Raw genomic sequence first — 21,895 nt, forward strand, 5'->3', positions numbered from 1 at the left:
GCCGAATAAAAATTTGTGAGACTGATGAGTCTGTAGGCTTCTCAACTGAATGAATGCATATTATCCTATACGGAGAATTGGCTATGAAGAAGCTCTGAGCGAGGTTGCTACCTCTACTGGTCACAATCGACGAAAAGCACATGCGGCAGTACCTTTCAACACAATGTCTGGCGACTTTTAACCGCAATCCGCAATAATTTTTTGCACTGATTTGTAAGGGCTTATGAAACGTAGAGCCATCATTAGATACCAGAGTCAAAACGGCAGTCAAAACATTGGACAAAGTCTCTTGGAAGCACACCGAAGAAGGCAAAGACCACTTTGTCAGCTGGTAAGGTGATTACGACTGTTTTTTAGGTTTCCCAAGGAATAATCCTCATAAATTAATTGGAAATAGGCAGAACCGTACCTGGACCGTATTATGATTAATTGTTGAGTCGTCTGAAACTTGCGCTGGCAAAACCGTAACTGGGCCCTATTATGACTCATTGTTAGATCATCTTAAATTTGCGTTGTCTGAATAAGGACCAAAGTTGGCACACAATTATGTACTCTTTCACAAGGGTAAAGCACCACCCCACCCATCGGTGTAAAAACGTCGAAGTTGCATGCACTGGTCTTCGAACTGGTTCCTCATCCACCTTGTACACCAGACTCAGCCCCAAGGGACTTCTTCCTGTATTCTAACTTGAAACACTGGCTTGCCGGGCAGAGATTTCATTAAATAAATAAGTGACGGCTTCAGTTTATGACTACATTTCGGAGTATGACAAAACTTGTTTTTTTGATGGGATGAAAAAGCTGGAAGATCGCTGGACCAAGTGTATATCCCTCAAACGAGACTACATCGAGAAGTAAGGTGTTTTACAAAATAAAAACAACTTTTGTATGTGTTGTGTATAGAATGTGTTGAGCACCCTAATGCCGCCCCTATATCATAAAGCCAGGTGCTGGCCCAGTACGGTGATGAGTAATGCGATCTGGCAACATTCGTACATATCAGAGCCTCCTCTCACGGATGTGTCCATCGTGATACTGGTGCCACTGCTGCGTCCAGTGTTGTTGATCACACCAATGTTGGTGACCATTCTTTGTTGCCACATCAAACCATTAACGCGCAACAGTGGTCACCATGCTGACAGTCCATGGTGCTTCAGACGTTGTCTGCGTCTACATCTACATCCGAATAGATACTCCGCAAGCCACCGTACGGTGCATCGTGGAGGGTGCACTGCACCAGTTCTACTCATTTCCTTTCCTGTTCTACTCGAAAAAAGGCCGAGAGAAAAACGACTGCCTATTTGCCTCCGTATGAGTCCTAATTTCTCGTATCTTATCTTCATGGTCTTTACGTGCAATATATGTTGGCGGCAGTAGAATCAGTCGGCAGTCAGCTTCAAATGCCGGTTCTCTAGCCGGCCGCAGCGGCCGAGCGGCTCTAGACGCTACAGTCTGGAACCGCGCGACCGCTACGGTCGCAGGTTCGAATCCTGCCTCGGGCATGGATGTGTGTGATGTCGTTAGGTTAGTTAGGTTTAAGTAGTTCTAAGTTCTAGGGGACTGATGACCTCCGACGCTAAGTCCCATAGTGCTCAGAGCCATTTGAACCATTTTGAACCGCTTCTCTAAATTTTCTCAACAGTGTTTCTCGAAAAGGACGTCGCCTTTCCTCCAGGGATTTCCATTTGAGTTCCTCAAGCATCTCCGTAATATTTATGAGTTGTTCGAACCTTCCAGTAACAATTCCAGTACCCGCCTCTGAATTGCATCGATATCTGTTTTTAACCTGACCTGGTAGGGATCCAAGTATTCAAGACTAGGCAGCATCAGAGTCCTACAACCGGTCTCCTTTAGGGATGAAGTACACTTTCCTAAAAATTCTCCCAAGGAACCAAAGTTGACAATTCGTCTTCCCTCAGACAGTCCTCAGATGTTCGTACCATTTATAGCGCTTTGTAACGTTACGTCCTAATATGAAAACGACTTCACTGTGTCAAGCAGGACACTGGTAATACTGTATAAGAACATCGCAGGTTTGTTCTTTCTACTCATCCGCTTTAACTTACGTTTCCCCATATTTGTCAGCTAGCTGCCATTTATCATACCAATTGTCACATTCATATTGTATCTTCCTACAGTCACTCAACATCGACACCTTACCGTATACCACACAATCATCTGCAAGTAGCTGCAGATTGCTGCCCATTCCGTCCTCCAAATCATTTATGTTTATAGAGAACAACAGCGGTCCCATCACGCTTCCGTGGATCACCCCTGACGATACCCATGTCTCTGAACACTTCCCGTCGAGGACAAGAAGTCTTCGAGCCACTCACATAGCTGTAAATTTATTCCATATGCTTCGGCCTTTGTTAAAAACCTTCTATAGGACTCCGTGTTAAAAGTTTTCCGCACTGTCCCACTGTCTCTGTGGACTTTGCTCATTTTCTGACTCACGTTACAGGCCGTGACTTTACGATCCTGCACAGCGTCCTCACGGACCCTAGTCACGTGGTGCCTTTGACACCTGCATGGCGCTGAGTGTGCCTCTCCTGAGCTCCTCGATTCAGTATTTGAATGTCAGTCGTGAGACTTTACCGACGCTCCCAACAGTATTGCAGAACGATAAACTACTGTCTCGATATCCTACGGTAGTGCTGCTGTTGAAATCCAACAAGTGATGGTAGATGTTTCTCCTTCCTACAAATGGTATAACTAGGCCAGTCAACGAAAACCAAAGAAGACCGATTAGGGGAAAATGTGGCGATCCGATGGCAGGGTGTGGGTATGGCGAATGCCCGGTGAACGTCATCTGTCAGCGTGTGTAGTGCCAACAGTAAAATTTGGAGGAAGTGGTGTTATGGTGTGGTCGTGTTTTTCCAGGAGCGGGCTTGACCCCATGTTGTTTTGAGTGGCACTATCACAGCATAGGCTCACATTGATGTTTTAAGCACCTTCTTGCTTCCTACTGTTGAAGAGAAATTCGGGGATAGCGATTACATCTTCCAACACAATCCAGGACCTTTTCATAATCAACGGCCTGTGGCGGAGTGGTTACGCGATAATAGCATCCCTGTAACGGACTGGCCTGCACGGGGTCCTGTCCTGAATCCTACTGAACGCCTGTGGAATGTTTTGGAACGCCCACTTCGTGTCAGACCTCGCCGACCAACATCGATACCTCTCCTCAGTGCAGCTGTCAGTGAAGAATGGGCTGTCCATTCACCAAGAACCGTCCCAGCACCTGACTGAACGTATGCCTGCGAGAGTGGAAGCTGTCATCAAAGCTATATCTCGGCCAACACCATACTGAATTCCAGCATTGCCGATGGAGGTCACCACGAACTTGTAAGTCATTTTCAACCAGGTGTCCGGATAAGGTATGTGGAAAATAAGTTCCCCACCCCCAAGTCTGTGTACTGCGTCACTAGTGATTCGAAAGCTCAACTGCGCAAAGCTCCGTATAACTTTATGAAATACCTTATACCGTTATTGTGACGTAATGGGGTTCTTTGAATGGGGAACCGCATGCTCGCTCTTCAAGTTGGTAACTTGTGAAGAAAGATCACATTGCGGCGATCTACTTTATTCCCTACTCTGTTTACACCCTTTCTCCGTTACACTCCGAGAACAGAATTTACCATTAATAAGGCTTTACTGGACTATATGTGGTACCCGCATTTAATAGTTTTAATTAGCCCTCTTTATTTAAGAGCAAATGTTAATTTTGTACCATTAAAACATTACTTTCCTAATCAGTTATTTTTTATCCACTGTAATCCGGGAACCGTTAGTCCTAGAGAAAAAAATGGATAGGATCTTTATGTAGGAAACGTAATTTCATTTTCTACCGGAACGTATTTTCGCTTGAAGTCGCGTTTTTCGAGGTATTCATGAAAAATGTAAAAGTTGAAAATGTTGCGAGGAGCAATTTGGTACATGGTAAACATGGATATTTGGCAGCCAATATAGAGTGTTTCAACGGTTTTATTTTATTTCCCAAATGACCTGTTTCGACAAAATCAAGCTGTCATCTTCTGATCTACAGCGTACCATTTAAGGAAGAAGATTCTGGTGCATTGTAGAGACGAAGAAACAGCTAGACTGTGTCTAAACCGGTCAATTAGGAAATAAAATAATAATAAAAACATAAAATCACTCGATCTTGGCTGCTAATTATGCTTATTTTCCAAATATCGGATTGTTCCCAGCAACATCTCGAACTTACATAAAAAAACATGCCACGTCAAGGTTTGGGTAAAGTGTAAACGTAATTAAGTTAAGGAAGAAGATAGTGAAAGTTTTTAATAATTAAATTCTGTAGAAACTGGTCACTGAGGAAGAAAAAGAAAATAGAACACGCGATGTTGACTGCCAGATAAAACTGACATTTAAATGCCCCTCGCCCCCTCACCGCCACGATCACACCTCACGGTAAGTAGATGAACATGTGCTAACTGAGGTGTTAGTAGTCATAGGAGAGCGATATGCACGTACAGAGATGCTGGTCGTGTCGTATTCATAAGGCACAAAAGAGCAGTGAGCTGGCGGAGCCGTCATTTGTATTCGGTTGATTCATATGAGAAAGTTTCCGACATGATTATAGCCGCCCAACAGACTCTGAACGTGGAATGGTGGTTGGTGCTACACGCTTGGACATTCCATTTCTGAAATCGTTAGAGCATTCAGTATTCTGAGACGCGTAGTGTCAACAGGGTTCCAAGAATACCAAATTTCAGGCATTAGCTGAACGCAATAGCTGACGGCTTTTACCTAACGACCAAGAGCAGCTACGTTCGAGTAGAGCTGTCAGCGCTAACAAGCGGGCACAGTAGCATGAAATAATCGCAGAAGTTATGGTGACTATTTGCAGCCATTGATGGTCTTCATTTTTCCAAACCACGATCGAATTTTCATGGATGCCAATTCGCCATGCCACAGGGCCACAGTTGTTCGCAATTTGTTTGAAGAGCATTCTTGAAAATTCTTCGAATGATTTGGGTCTCCAGGTCGCCCGTCATGGGACGTAATCGAGAGGTCCGTTAGTGCGCAAAATTCTGCACAGGCAACACTTTCGCAATTATGGATGGCTACGGAGGCACTAGTAGGGCTCAATATCCTGCAGGTGAGTTCCTACGACGTGTGGAGTCCGTGCCACGTCCAATTGCTTCCCTACGCTGGACAAACATTGGCCGACACGATTTTAGGAGGTATCCCACAATGTTCGTTTTGTAAATAAAAGCCACCTTTTTCTTGCCATTCCAGATGCGTTTCTCCTTTTACTAAGGCATCTTCAGGGGTATCTCGAATGATACAGTTTCGTTTTGATACGCGATATTTGAGATTATACAATAGTTCACGCCTTGTTTTACAATCTACAAATACCGCATATCAAAACAAAACTGTATCGTTCTAGCTTCCTCTGAAAATCCCTTAAAGTAAAAGACGAAATACGTTTGGAACAATTAAAAACATTTCAGCTAGGAGAAGGTGGTTTATATTTACAAAACGAATACTCCCGTGTTAGTTTCAGATGCTGGACAAGCAAACAAACTTGGTATTCGATGACTTTTGTGTATTATGCGGTTCCTTGGCACTCCCTCCAACCTCTGTACAAAAATTTGCCACTACACGAATTTTTCCGTGTAATTTTCTTTCCTTGATAGTACTGAAACGGTTTTCTCACAAACAAACAATATTCCTATGCAATTTCTGACCGGGAAATCCTTTGCGTCATCATTCCTTATACTGAGTGAACCGACAAGCATCAGAGATGTTTGTACGGGCAAAAGAAGAGAACAGATATTCAGTAGACTTGAGATCTAAATTACATGCCTTGAGGGCTATAACCACTTGTTCAAAACAAGAGATGTGCTCCTTGGTAGTGCATATGAAGAGCTCTTACCTCTAGAATAATGCCGTTTGGAGCTCACGTTTACTAAGACTTCTTTTCTTGTTTTGATCCGCAGTACCATCTATGAAAGTTAACTTCTTTAAAATTCCTATCACCAAATATATTTTATCGAGGTTTAAAAACAATTACGCTATTACGTTCAGCACTATTTTGTGAGGCATTTGTGATAGTGAGATTACTTTAAAATATATTGATTCCATCTTTTACGTATCAAAACGAATTTGTGTTGAAACTATTAGCTGCCTCACACTCTATGATCCACTGAGGGATGTGCCTTGGAGTATAGATTATGTATCAATGGAGGTTATCTCCGTGGATGGGCCACTGAAAGAAATTCTGATGATAGATTACCTTCTCTTTTCCTTCCATTTAGGCAGTAACTTACTTCACGTGTCTATGGGCCATAAAAAGGCAAATTTTTCGATGCAGTATTTCACAATTCTGCAGATAGGTGAGTTACGTCAGTCGTGATCTGTGGCCATTCTCCCAATATCGTGTCCAAGTCGGCGTCATAACGGGGAACAGTAAATCAGCCCCTTACGATAGATCACCTGCTCTCTGGACATTGCGTCCAGTGTATGATGTTGTGTAGTAACTGATAATTACTAATTGTCTTCTTTTACTTGTTGATGTATACGTTTCATATGCCTTTATAAAGGATTAAATATTGTTGTGCATCGTACGGCACTGTTAAAACGCGTCACGTAAAATACCAGAAACAACAAACGAACTCTCGCCGTAGTAATAAATGTTTCTGTGCCAAGCGATAAACAAGCACTCAGATAAAGTGACTGGAATAAACGCTTCTCGGAGCGCACGTGGTGTGGCTGAGTATCAGTATGATTGTTATACTACGTCTCGATTCAGTGAAGTAATCAGCCAGCGATACGTCCTCCAAATATTATGAAAAATTTTAATACGCAACTAACTGCAGGCATGCCATAGACACAAACATTACGAAGTTCATTATTTGTAAATCACATGTCCGTCATTTTTATCTACACTCCTGGAAATGGAAAAAAGAACACATTGACACCGGTGTGTCAGACCCACCATACTTGCTCCGGACACTGCGAGAGGGCTGTACAAGCAATGATCAAACGCACGGCACAGCGGACACACCAGGAACCGCGGTGTTGGCCGTCGAATGGCGCTAGCTGCGCAGCATTTGTGCACCGCTGCCGTCAGTGTCAGCCAGTTTGCCGTGGCATACGGAGCTCCATCTCAGTCTTTAACACTGGTAGCATGCCGCGACAGCGTGGACGTGAACCGTATGTGCAGTTGACGGACTTTGAGCGAGGGCGTATAGTTGGCATGCGGGAGTCCAGGTGGACATACCGCCGAATTGCTCAACACGTGGGGCGTGAGGTCTCCACAGTACATCCATGTTGTCGCCAGTGGTCGGCGGAAGGTGCACGTGCCCGTCGACCAGGGACCGGACCGCAGCGACGCACGGATGCACGCCAAGACCGTAGGATCCTACGCAGTGCCGTAGGGGACCGCACCGCCACTTCTCAGCAAATTAGGGACACTGTTGCTCCTGGGGTATCGGCGAGGACCATTCGCAACCGTCTCCATGAAGCTGGGCTCCGGTCCCGCACACCGTTAGGCCGTCTTCCGCTCACGCCCCAACATCGTGCAGCCCACCTCCAGTGGTGTCGCGACAGGCGTGAATGGAGGGACGAATGGAGACGTGTCGTCTCCAGCGATGAGAGTCGCTTCTGCCTTGGTTCCAATGATGGTCGTACGCGTGTTTGGCGCCGTGCAGGTGAGCGCCACAATCAGGGCTGCATACGACCGAGGCACACAGGGCCAACACCCGGCATCATGGTGTGGGGAGCGATCTCCTACACTGGCCGTACACCTCTGGTGATCGTCGAGGGGACACTGAATAGTGCACGGTACATCCAAACCGTCATCGAACCCATCGTTCTACCATTCCTAGACCGGCAAGGTAACTTGCTGTTCCAACAGGACAATGAACGTCCGCATGTATCCCGTGCCACCCAACGTGCTCTAGAAGGTGTAAGTCAACTACCCTGGCCAGCAAGATCTCCGGATCTGTCCCCCATTGAGCATGTTTGGGACTGGATGAAGCGTCGTCTCACGCGGTCTGCACGTACAGCACGAACGCTGGAAATGGCATGGCAAGCCGATCCACAGGACCACATCCAGCATCTCTACGATCGTCTCCATGGGAGAATAGCAGCCTGCAGTGTTGCGAAAGGTGGATATACACTGTGCTAGTGCCGACATTGTGCATGCTCTGTTGCCTGTGTGTATGTGCTTGTGGTTCTGTCAGTGTGATCATGTGATGTATCTGACCCCAGGAATGTGTCAATAAAGTTTCCCCTTCCTGGGACAATGAATTCACGGTGTTCTTATTTCAATTTCCAGGAGTGTGTAATTCGTTACAGCTTAGAAAATTTGCGTGTACTTGATCACATAGTTAGCGTCTTGATTCACATTCTGGCAGAGTCGGGTTCAAGTCTTATCAAGCTATAACAAATTAGATTTCCCTAGCCGTCCCTATAGTATGTTGGCTGTGTGATTTAGAACAGATTTCGTAGATTGTCCTTGCCTTGCAGTTGATCAGCTTACAACGAACAGTAGCTCGACGAGATGTTAAGTTCTGTTTCTTATCTTTCTGAGCTTTGTCATGTAAAAATTTCGATCTATCCTAGGAGAATCGTGGGCCAGAAATCTAGTTTCAGGATCAGAAGAATTTCCTTCTAAGGTGTAGGATCACACATGGCAGTTAAGCAAATAGTTTTATCATTTTCTGTACCTTTTTCTCAGCTTTCTGTTGTTTTTACCACATTACCTGATACAGTCTCTTAGTGATAACACCTCTACTTTAAATTGTGTACCCAGCGTCAGCTATTGTTTAATACAATATAAACCACTTGATCTTAACAAAATGCCCTAGTTTTCTAAAATATTTCAGCCTAATATGCAAAGTGGAAGTTTTAATATTATGTCTGAAAATCTGCATGTAATCGCTATGCGATTCCTGGTACATAGTTTATGAGATATGTAAACATTTTCATACAGTTACGGATAGAAATATAGTAATGAGTTTGTCCTCAGTTGGTTGGATGTAGCTAAACGAGGACAAAATTCCGAATGTATCGTACATATCGAAATTAGCTATTGATTGGACAACGTCTGCGAAATGTAAAACTGGTTGCTGTGGCGGGATGAAAGACGGTTCCCATTTTTCACAACTGTGATCGATAACGCGTTAACGTGAATTAGACATGGTAGTTAATTACGAGGTATTTAAGCATTCAGTAATAGCACAGTTTATACATTAAAATTGCTCGCTTCTCACTTGGGTTGGCTTTGAATACTAACATGACTAAACACCAAAAGAGGTTTTGGTAGCCTAAAGATCTGTCTCACTCAGTGACGTCAAACGGACAAAACAATAGGTACAATGAACTTGGCTACACCACCACTTGTAGGCGTGACCGTATCATAAACAACCACAGCACTCAGGAATGGTCAAACGTAAGGCTCAACTGGGTAGCAAACGTTGAGAGGGGTACAGCTTCCGGTCCACGCTGCGTTTGGAATGTTATTGAGCCAACAATTACTCACATGTGTCTGCACTGTCGTTTTCCTCCACTTTCCTCATAAAAAATTCTACATATTCTTTTCGGCCGGATCCGCAGCATAGAACATGCCATAATATGAAATATTGTGATAAATAGTTCCATTTAAGCTACAAATAAATTAAACAGTAATGCTTCTTTTTTACTACAAGCTTGTTGTGGTTATTCTGAAGACAACCTGTAGGCCTTAGATTTGGTGCATCCTCATACGTTTATAAAATCAGCCTCGTAAGACAAAGTAAATTAGTATCACAGGAACGTATGAAATAATAGATCTCTTAAAATTAACTCTACACCACAATTATTTTGAATACAACCAACAGATTTAGACGCATGTCAAGGGAGTGGTTACGGGAAACTGTATTGCCGGCGCAGCTGCAGACATATTTATCATCACACTGGAATAAAACCTTTTCGCCACAAAAGTGCCGCTACTCGACAAAATGACGCATTTCCACAAATATACAGATGATACTTTGGTACTAGTAGTCGATGGAAACGATAAAGACATGCAGTCAACTCATCAGGAACTCAACAACTTGCAACCAAAAATAGAATTTACAATAGAAAGAGCAAATCCATAATCTTCCTTGACCTTAAAATCAGCAACAATACCAATTGTATGTTGGAAATTTATGAAAACCAACTACTACAGACAGCAAAATCAATTTAAGTTCTTTTTACAGAAAATCACAAAAATGCCAATTTCAAATCAATGACGATAAAAGAATCAGCTTGCCACTCGAATACCATGCAATACAAAACGAGCTTGCAGTAGACTAATGCACAGACAAACAAAATAAATTCAACCCGAACATAGTTTAACGAAACCCAAAACGCAAACCATTCAGAAAGACGTAAAACTAATAAGAGAAAGCAAAGCTAAGCAAAAAGCTAAGGACGATATACTGTCGAATGAAATAAAAAAATCTTAAACAATACAAACAATACAAACAATAATTTAAAAATGAAAATTAGATCTGGAAAAACCAAAATTCATATATTTTGTTAAACACGACATATACAAAACTTAGCACTAACACCAAGAAAAATTCTACATCGGTAAGACGGGACGAAATTCTTAGCACTGGTTTCAAAGAACACACTAGACATTGCGACAGCATTCACTCAAGCTCTCACCTGTATGTCAGAAACCAATATCACAAAGCAGAGCATTTCAAGTTGTACACAAATTACCATAGGGACATGTCATGATGCCTTGAAAATCTGGAAGAATTTTATATAAAATTATCCAAACGATATCCTTAATGACTTAATGAACAAATCGATATTATCAAACATAAATATTATCCAGAAAACTTTATCGACATTTTAGAAAATGAGAACGGGTGAAAATCACAGTAAACGGAAAATGGAAGATAACCACAGTTACAAATAATAACAAAATTATAATGGCAATGAAACGCAACTGAAATCACTGACTAGCAAAGATTACACTGTAAACATAAGGCATCGCCGAGAATAAGCTGTTAGTCAAACTATCAAAAGTATTTCACAAAGATATTCTGTACAAACGAAACTTATGTGATTTTCACGATCGAGCAATAAATAGATAGTCAGCAATTTATTCACTGTTGCAATATGAGCATCTATTCCAACTATGCTGCAAACTGACCTTCATATACACAATTTTATGAACGTACGTAGACTCGCCAAATGTAAAATCTACAGGTTTAGTTAAGAATGGCGCTATAGCCAAGAGCAAACTTGTACTATAGAAGAAACACTACTACTTAAACTATTTGCAGCTTACCTGCATGACATTCTAACGCAGTTCGCGGTCGCATTTAATGAGTGACAATATATGTTATTCGCACAAATCCATTATAACTTTCTTCATGATATCTTGCTTGTTCGTTTGAAAAACTGATGTGTAGGTATCTAGGTCAATGTTACTAAAAGTACTGTGTTTGACCAGGACAGTTACAGGCATTGCTGTTGCTGGGTAAATACTGACTTTATTTCAGCTAGCCGAAATGAAGTGAGTACCAATGTAGTTGATTCTGGCACCGAAAGACTGATATAATCATCGAAATGGCTGCTTTGCGCCTCGGAGTTCTTTGAAGATCCCTTTTTACATTCATAATTAAAACCTCTAATTAGCCTACTGTGTGCCTTACCTGCAGATACTGAACTGAAATGGTATTATTCCCTGCAGTGAGCTGGGCGATAACTGAGTATAATCTTTATTTTACTAGCAAATATTGGTTTCCTGTTCTTAGCTGGCTATCGTCTTGGATTTCGCACGCGATGTGTCGTAATGACTCCTCTGGCGATGATGCGTAATGTTCGTCGGAACCAATTATACCTTTACGACTACCTGCTTATTAGCGTGTTGGTCTACTTTTTGGAGACCGAGCGAGGCGGCGCAGCGGCTAGCACACTGGATTCGCATTCAGGAGGGCGACGGTACAATCCCGCGTCCTTCCACGTCCTTCCCTAATCCGATTAGACCGATGACCTCGCTGTCTGGACTCCTCCCCAAAACAACCCTACCAACCCATTTTTGGAGAATATTACAACAAATATTCTACGTGACATGAACTGACAAGGGCATGAGGAATGTAGCCCCACGTGTTTACGCACTTGTAAGGAAGTTCCCGTAAATTAAGGAGCGGGAGTTCGTGGACTCGGAGGTAACGCAGGATAGTATCCCTGATATGCTTGGTCTCGTCAAATTAGGCCGAGACGTCAACTTGAGTTCACTATCATGCTCACCAACTACTGTAGCACAATTCTGGCCTTGTGACAAACAGAGGTTCTTCCATCGTCACCGGGGAAGACACAAAACATGACAGACTAGCAGGCGATCCGCAATAATGTTCACCTTTTTCATAGTTGTAGTTGTGCCTTCGATTACTACTACAGGTTCCATGTAAGCTCACTTTGATGTCTCCCACAGCACCATATTGTCCCCATAGTCCTGCGTCCGTTGTACAAGCTATGTTTAGAACAACCGTACGGTTAGATGACGATGTACCTGGACACGACCATCGACCTGGTGTAATAAGAGACATTATTCGCCTGACCAGATGCCAGGAGTCCACTGATTCAAGGTCAGATCTCGATCACGCCGTGCCCACTGCCATCGTAACTAAGTCAGCACTAAAACACTTTCTTGTGTTCTGCAGCGCAGCCCGTTACAACACTGTGCACCGAACAGTGTGCTCCGGACAGTGTGCTCCGAGACGCTTGTGCCTACAACAGCACTGTTGTGTAGTCAGGTATGCCACAGATCGCCGCCTATCATGCTTTGTAGAGCGAACGAGCCTCCGACCTTCACGTTCCGTGCTCAGTTGTGGACGCCCAACACCTTGTCGCCTACTCGCCTCTTCACCGTACACTAACCCCCTTTCTGTAGATGCGGGAGACAGTAGCACGCCAACTTCGCCGTTCCTGGTATGCTTTTTGCCAGTGTCGAGCAATATCAATCTATCATTTGAAGAAGTCTGTGAATTTCCCAATCTGCGGCTTCTGGTGTCACTAGAGCGGTTCCCATTCTGCTCCACTTACGTACATTTCTTGTCGCGTCACGTGCACGCACAGGCACCAGGCGGAATTCCAGTTCGCGGTGGCAGTGGTCATAATATTCTGAACCATCAGAGGTCAGTCGCCATAGTTTATTTTGGTGGCTACATAAAGTACAGGGTGTTTATAAATTGAATATCGGGGTTTTAACGCTATGTAATATTTATTACATTGAACTCACATTTATAAATGATATGTCAAATCAAAGAGCAACTCAAACAGTTGTGATTGGCACCAGTGCGCATGCGCAGCGCGCAGTGTTTCCGGCGTAGTCCGAACTTCACTGTACCCAAGAGCTGGATAGGCCGCAAGGGGCCCAATGACAGGGCTTGCTTTGCATGGCCTCCACGTTCAGCCGACCTAACGCCATGCGATTTTTTCCTTTAGGGCTCCATCAAGGATCGTGTGTACGTGCCTCCGCTACCAGCAGACCTCCATGAAACCGGATTGAAGCAGCTGTTGCTATAATCAACACTTACAAACGTTTGGGAAGAACTCGGATATAGACTTGATGTGTGCCGTGTGACAAATGGTGCTCACATTGAACATTTATAAGGTTCTCGGTAAAGCTGTTCGAGTTGCTCTTTCATCCGACATATCATTTATAACTGTAAGTTTAATACAATAAAAATTATAAAGCGCCTAGGCAGTTTCGAATCCTGCCTCGGGCGTGGATGTGTGTGATGTCCTTAGGTTCGTCAGGTTTAAGTAGTTCTAAGTCTAGGGGATTGATGACCTCAGATGTCAAGTCCCATAGTGCTCAGAGCCATTTGAACCATTTGTCTTAATTTTTTTTCTTTCAGTGTTGCTTCCATTACCAACCGTAACGTCAGAACTTGTTTTCTCTTGCCAACCACATGCTGAAAATGCAAGACATTAATGTTTATTTTCCACCTCTCCTCTCCCCGGGGCAGCAGGTCAGATGTTCATGTGTGGACGCGTGGACACAAAACGGTGAGTCTATATTGACTGGCTTACTCCACTTAGTGGTGCAACACGACCATGCAGAAAATACCGGTCGTAAATTTGTCACGTGTTCGTGGGAAGACGGCTCGTCGCAGTGAAAAAAACAACGAACACTGATATGTGTACGTCTTAAGGTACCACATATAAAAATATCTACACTTATACATTACACCTTGTATATTTGCTACTCGCCCATATAATTGGTCAATGGTGGACTGGAGGTAGCTAATTTGCTTTGCGATTAATTACTAAAACCACAAGGAAAGTAATTCGAGGAACTGACTATTTAGTTGAGTAATATACCTCAATGATCATTTGTGTGAACTGGTGCATAGAACATGAAATGCACATTGACGGAAATAAATCATGTTGTACCACGGGAACGTTGACCAAACGCTACAAAACTGGTATAACAATTATTCCATGCCTGTGGGATATGTTGATTAAATTTTCTACCTTATGCAGCCTTTTATTCATGAATTTCAGCACAAAAAAGAAATCCACAGATGAAGAAAGTTTCAAATAAATAATGGATATAGCGTGTATCTTCCGTTACTGCAACTTTCGAAGTAGAGAGTGCAACACAGCATGCCCTGGGGAGATGCGGGTACAGCTTATCGCCATTTCTCGGAATTTGAGAACGTAGTACGATCTAGGGCTAGCTTCTTTGACCGGTAATGAAAAATAATCGGCATTAACGGCTGAAGACTTCCGACATAGGATGATACCATCATCCTGCCAATGACCTTGTCAAAGAGGGCGGAGGAGCGGACAGAGGTTCAGAGTACTCTCTTGCGCTTGGAGTGGGAAATCACTCCTTAAGGCGGCAAAATCGCAAATGATCAACAGCTTGAAAATGCAGAAGGCAATGGAAACCACTACAATGAAGACACGTAACACGTATCAGCAGGACATGTGGCCTGTAATTGAAAAAGTGTCATGATGATCTCTTTACTGGCAAAAGATTTCGGAATAGTCCCCAATTCGGATCTCCGGGAGGGAACTGCCAAGGTGGAAGTGACCATGAAAAAAAAAACTGAATAATCAACTGAAGGATAGGTTCTACGAGTCGGGAAGTGGAATGCCATAAACTTGAACGTGGTAGGGAAGCTATAAAATCTGAAAAGGGAAATGCAGAGGCTATGTCTAGATATAGTAGTGGTCAGCGAAGTGAAGTAGAAAGAAGCCAAGGATTTCTGGTCGATTATGTATAGCGTGATATAAACAGCATCAGAACATTGTGTAACGGTTGTAGGATTCGTTATGAAAAGGAAGGTAGAGCAGTGAGTGATTTACTGTGAACAGTTCAGGATTGTTCTGATCAGAATCGTCAGCAAACCAACACCGACAACTTTAGTTCATGTATAATGACAAAGTCAAAGCTGAAGATGAAAAGAAAGAGAAAGTAGTAGTTCAAGAATCACAAGAGGGGAAAGGCCGAGTGATCTGAGGCAGAGATTCCGTAATCAGATTCTGAATTGTGAGGCTTACCCACGAACAGATATAGACTCAGATCACAATTTAGAAGTGACAAGGAGTAGTTTGAAGTTTAAGAGAGACGTCAGGAGGAAACAATACGCAAAAAAGTGGGATACCGAAGTACTAAAGAGTGACGAGACGCGCTTGAAGTTCTCTAAGCCTGTAGATACAGCAATGAGGAATAGTTCAGTAGGCAGTACAGTTAAAGAGAAATGGGCATCTCTAAAAAGGGCAATCACAGAAGTTGGAATGAGAAACATAGCTATAGAGAAGGCAACTGCTAAGAAACCATGGGTAACAGAAGAAATACCTTAGTTGATCGATTAAAGAAGGAAGTACGAGAATGTCCAGGGAAACTCAGGAGTACAGAAACACAAGTCGTTGAAGAATGAAATAAATAGGAAGTGCAATGAAGCTAAGACGAAATAGCTGCAAGGTAAAAGTGAAGAAATTGAAAGGACTGACTCAGCATGAAGGAAAGTCAAAACGACTTTCAGTGAAACTGAAAGCAAGGCTGGTAACATTAAACTGGAATTCCGTTGTTAAATGCAGAGGAGAGAACGGACAGGTGGAAAGAGTACATTGAAGGCCTCTATGAGGGGGAACAGTTGTCTGATGTGATAGAAGAACAAACAGGAGTCGATTTAGAAGAGATAGGAGATTTAATATTAGGATAAGAGTTTATGAGAGCTTTGGAGGATTTAAGATCACATAAGGTAGAAGGAGTAGATAACATTCCACCAAATTTTCTAAAATCATTGGGGGAAGCGGCAACAAAACGAATATTCACGTTGGTGTGTAAAAATGTATGAGTATGGCCACATATCATCTGACTTTCGGAAAAATATCATCCACACAATTCCGAAGGCTGCAAGAGCTGACAAACTCGAGAATTACCTTACAATCAGCCTAACAGCTCATGCATCGAGGTTGCTGACGAGAATAATATACAGAAGGTTGGGAAAGAAAACTGAACATATCTTAGATGACGATAAATTTGACTTCAGCAAAGGTAAAGCCACCAGAGAGCCGATTCTGGTGTTGCTGTTGATAATGGAAGGAAGATTAAATAAAAATCAAGACATGTTCCCAGGATTTTTCGAAACGGAAAGAGGGTTCGACAATGTAAAATAGTGTAAGACGTTGGAAATTCTGAGAGAAATAGCATAAAGCTATAGAGAGAGACGGATAATACGCAATATGTGCAAGAACTAAGATAAGAGTGGACGACCAAGAGCGGAGTGTTCGGACTAAAATGAGTGTTAAGACAGGTATGTAGCAATTTACCCCTCTGTTCAGTCTTTACATCGTAGAAGCAAAGATGGAAACAAAAAGAAAAGCTCTGGAGTGGAATTAAAATTCAAGGCGAAAGGTTAAGATTCTCTAATGACAATGCAACACTGAGTGACGGTGAAGAAGAATCACATGACCTGCTGAATGGAGTAAACAGCCTAATGAGTACAGTGTTTGGTCTGACAGTAAAACGAAGAAAGATGAAAGTAATGAGACGAAGCAAAAATGAGAACAGCGAGAAACTTAAAATCAGGATTAATGGTCACGAAGTAGATGAAGTTAAGGAATTCTACTACCTAAGCTGTAAAATAACCAATGACGGAAGGAGTAAGGAAAACATCAAAGACAGACAAGCACTGGTATAAAGGGCATTCCTGGCCAAGAGAAGTGTACTAGTGCCTAACACAGCCCTTAATTTGAGGAAATAATTTTTGAGAATGTACGTTAGGAACACACTATTGTATGGTAGTGAAATATGGAGTGTGGAAAAACCGGACAGAAGAGAATCGAAGCATTTGAGGTGCGGTGCTACAGACGAATGTTCAAAATAGGTGGATTGATAAGGTAAGGAATGAGGAGTTCTGCCCAGAATCAGAGAGGAAGGGAATATGTGGAATACACTGACAAGGAAAAACGACAGGATGATAGGATATCTGTTAAAACATCAGAGAATAACTTACATGGTACTAGAGGGAGTTGTGGAGGGCAGATGGAGGTTGGAATACACCCAGTATAACTGAGAGCGATGTTGCAAGTGCTACTCTGAGATGAAGAGGCTGGTACAGGAGAGGAATTCATGGCGGGACCGCATCCAACCGGTAAGAAGACTGACGACTCAAGAAAAAGTAGTGTTTTGATGAATATCTGGTTGAAAACAGCTGAAATCTGGGCAGAGATTACAGGCAGAATGTCGCCACCAGGCATCGAGTACAGCTTACTGGAAGCTAATTTGATATTTCGTCTTGCCATACTTTATTTTCTGAGAAGGGAAAGTTGTACTTCCTCAACTGGGATACTGAATGGTATTGTGTGGGGTTCAACGCTAGGCCTCCTTTTTGTTTATTCCGTTCACATAAACATCAAAATGTCCATGGACGACTTAGTGAAATGCCATAGGGAGCAACTACATCAATGCTTCTCAAAATCCTGGAATTATATGTGGACATATGTCACTTGGTGTATCCCCTAGCAATGTGGCCACCAAGCGTATAGTTGTGTATGCTGCAGCTCCAACTTCCCTTTCATACTTCCTCTGTAGTTTACACAAAAACAGTCCATTGCAGCACACAGATAGGCCAGTCTACAAATGAATGCCCGTGTGGCGCCAGTCTCGCCATCTGAGATGTAAGCATCGACACTATTGCACGGTTCTGCGACCAGGCGAGCATTTAGGTCACTGTCCCACCACTCAGCAGGCAGGACCTGTTGCCCGAAGGATTCACTCTGCCATCATAAGACTCGACCTCTCCCTCCTACCCCCCCTCCTCCCTCCACCCCGCGCAGATCGATCCTCCATGACAGGTCACACCTTTCAACATTATCAAGCCGGGCAGGAAAAGCACCTAGGTACTTACCCAGCCACAGGATGGGCTCAGTATTCTCCCCATGAAAACGAAGCGAAACTCTGCAGACAAATCGCAATCCAGTCTTTACGCAATCGTCTCCAGTCGTTTCTCAATCGGAGTTCCCTCAACAGGCGCTCTCTACTTTCCGGGTATACGCGGTTTCACGTACCACTCCATCAAATCGGGTTTTTTAGCGGAGCACACTCTCCGCTTCATGCTCTACGACAGTGGTGTCTAATAGTCCATCCATCGAAACCTGTTGCAACTCGTCGCTTTGCGGGACTTCGATTCACATCTGTCTCTTTACCCTACAGGAAACTACACGTTGGACTTCGTCCACCAAAGACCGTCCCCGTGATTATCTGCGACGAAATTCCAGAGCGACGCCAGACTGTTCCGGGTAGTGCAGACTCACGTTCGAAGAAACTGTTACTATATTTCGATTATTAGACTCAAAAAATCCCATTGTTGTTAGCTATATGACAACACTAATCGTAGTATGTTGATCCTATTCGTCATGAAAACTACATCAACAAGACTCATTTGGCAATTGTTGAAGGAAGATTGAGTCCTTGTTAGTGCACTGCCCGTCAAAAACCTTCCGAGACTGATTTTAATCCAGGCGTATAACGGATAACAGCGCAATGAACGTGATGTAAGCACTGTCAGTACTGTAAAGCACAGACGCGCATTAGGCCAGTCGCTTATGAGCGGATATTGTTAAGTATTGAAGTTGCAGCCATAGTGTGTTAACGTTGTTGTGACACGAATTGTAATGGAGTAAAATCCCTTAAACAAATGTTCAAGACACTCCCCACAATGTTTTAAAGAAGAGAAAACTGTGTACAAAGTTTGTACCACATACTTTGATTCGCAAGCGCTTGGAATCCTGGTGTGACTTAAGTCAAATGAGAAACGTGGAAAATGCTGTTCTGGAAAAAAAATCATGAAGGGCGAGGAGACTTGTTGTTATCAATACGAACGGCAAAATGCAGAAATTTACCTCACGCATCGACGTCATGATGACGGAAACGACGTTCAAGTCAGTGCGACACCAGAGTTGAACAACATCCCAAAGAATCTTTCCGACTGTTTCACGTAATTGTGTAAACATTCTTTGAATTGTACTCAACTGATGGATAACTGTATAGAACAACTGAAGAATTAAAACCACAATCTTAACTGCTCTAATTCCCTTGATGAGTAGGGTAGCAAATAATGTATCCCAGCTGCCTGATGTGATGCCTCACTCTGTCGCTCACACCACAGACGCCTTGAGGAGTAGACGAACCTTGAGTAGCCTGATCAGTACACTGACTTGCAATCCATAGATTATGTCACGGATGCGATGAAAAGACGTTCTCTTTCATATCAGCCTTCAGCCATCAGTCGTCAAGAACTGACGCAGCATGTGCGTAAGGCACGCAATAAATTTTCTCAATATGATATTCGAAGTCTGTCTGCTCACTTTCCACAACGAATATAATAGCGTATCTAAGCCTGTGAGAGTCACACCTAATATCGACAATGACGTCATTTCCATATTCAGTCAATATTAGATCAATCAGTACCTGTAACATGATGAATATCTCCATAAATGAATGTCGAACTGGTGCGTCATGGTGTAACATTTTTAATTTTATTCAGTACATATACCGCTGCATCAAGTTAAGAGGCGGGATATTTTGCTAATCTAAGTAGACAACATCAGTTTGTGGACATTGCCCACATTTCATTCTTGTTCGACGTAGTCCAGAATGCTTTTAGAAGGCATTTTAAAAGAGTACGTACTAGGGATGAAAGAACAATTTCATAGAACACTTTTTTCTCAACGGTTACAAAATCTTCATCAGACGTCCTTCAAACATATCACGTCGGACTTCTCACATACACTGATGACCCGAAACATTTTGACCTATTGCTTAGTAGTACATAGATTCACCACTGGTACTAAAACAGCAGTGATTATGCGTCACGTGGAAAACGCAAATGCTTGGAAGGATTTCGCTGGTGTGTATCACGAGATGTCTAAGCACAGAGCATGCAATTCTCATAAGTTAGGGGTCTAGATTGTGATCTCGATTCCCGATCGCGTCCACTGGGTTCAGATCAGGTGAATTTGTTGGCCAAGACATCTCAAGAGGTCACTCTCATCATCTCTTTCCAATTCATTGCAGGAATGGTGCCTAAACAAGACATGGTACTTAAACAAGATGAAACGCGTTACTGGCAAAATATAGAATAATAAAACCTATTATGCAGCGAAGACTGCTTATCTCTTCTCACTTTCATGCTCTTTAAACAGCTGTAGTACGAGTCAGGCGTTAACACGGACAATCCTACTGGAAGATGTCGTCTTCATCTAGGACGACACCAAGTATGACAGGGTGAGCATGGTCTGAATTAATGTTCGCACAGCCCACAGCAGTCATGTTGCCTTAGATTGGTACTGCAGGTCCCTTGCAAGCACCAGTAAATTTCCGCTATAACACAATGCTGCCCCGTTCCCCAACTTCTTCCGTTCACGGTGTGGTGCATATTTTGAGCAGGCATCACCAGGGCGACAGCTTATCCTGACACGATCATCGACCTATCGTAAAAGCAAACATAATTCATCCTTCTAGGCGACATGCTTCCATTGACCCAAGGTTCATCCTCAATGATATCGTGCGAGTCAACTCGAAATTTATGATGTCGTTTCGTCCAGTTGGGAAGAGTTGGGAGAGCACTTGTAATTTTCAGCCATTCGATGTCAGGGCAGTAACAGTACGACCAATTTTGTTGGTTTGACTCATTAAAATATCATGAGGGTCGTCATGTAACGCCACGTCGATACAGTTTATGTTCTCAAACCCTTCTGAATAAGTCGACAAGTCACCGAATGGAATATAGTTAGGATCAGTACCGTAATATTTACGATGCTGACGAAATCAGAGGATTATACGTTAAACCAAATCAAGATTTGTTGAATAATATTCTCACATACATGAACGGCGGCCTTGCATGGGTTGTGGATTCAAATAAAAAAAATTATTATTATTTTGAATCATCGGTCTTCTGACGCTTCTGATTCGACCCGCCACGAATTTCTCTCATGTGCCAGTCTCTTCATCTCAGAGTAGCACTCGAACTCTATGCCCTCATTTAGCTGCTGGATGCATTCCAATCTGTTTTCCTCCACAGCTACACTGAAGAGCCAATGAAATTGGTATACCTGCCTAATATAATGTAGGGCCCCCGCGAGCACGCATAAGAGCCGCAACACGACGTGGCATCGACTCGACTAATGTGTGAAGTGGTGCTAGAGGGAACTGACACCACGAATCGTGAAAGGCTGTCCACAAATCCGTACGAGTACGAGGCGGTGGAGAGCTCCTCTGAACAGCACGATGCAGGGAGTCCCAGATGTGCTCAATAATGGTCATATATGGGAAGTTTGGTGGCCAACGGAAATGTTTAAAATCTGGAAAGTATTCCTGGAGCCATCCTGTAGCAATTCTGGACGTGTGGGG

This window comes from Schistocerca gregaria, chromosome 1, assembly GCF_023897955.1.
Source record: "Schistocerca gregaria isolate iqSchGreg1 chromosome 1, iqSchGreg1.2, whole genome shotgun sequence".
Lineage (NCBI taxonomy): Eukaryota > Metazoa > Arthropoda > Insecta > Orthoptera > Acrididae > Schistocerca > Schistocerca gregaria.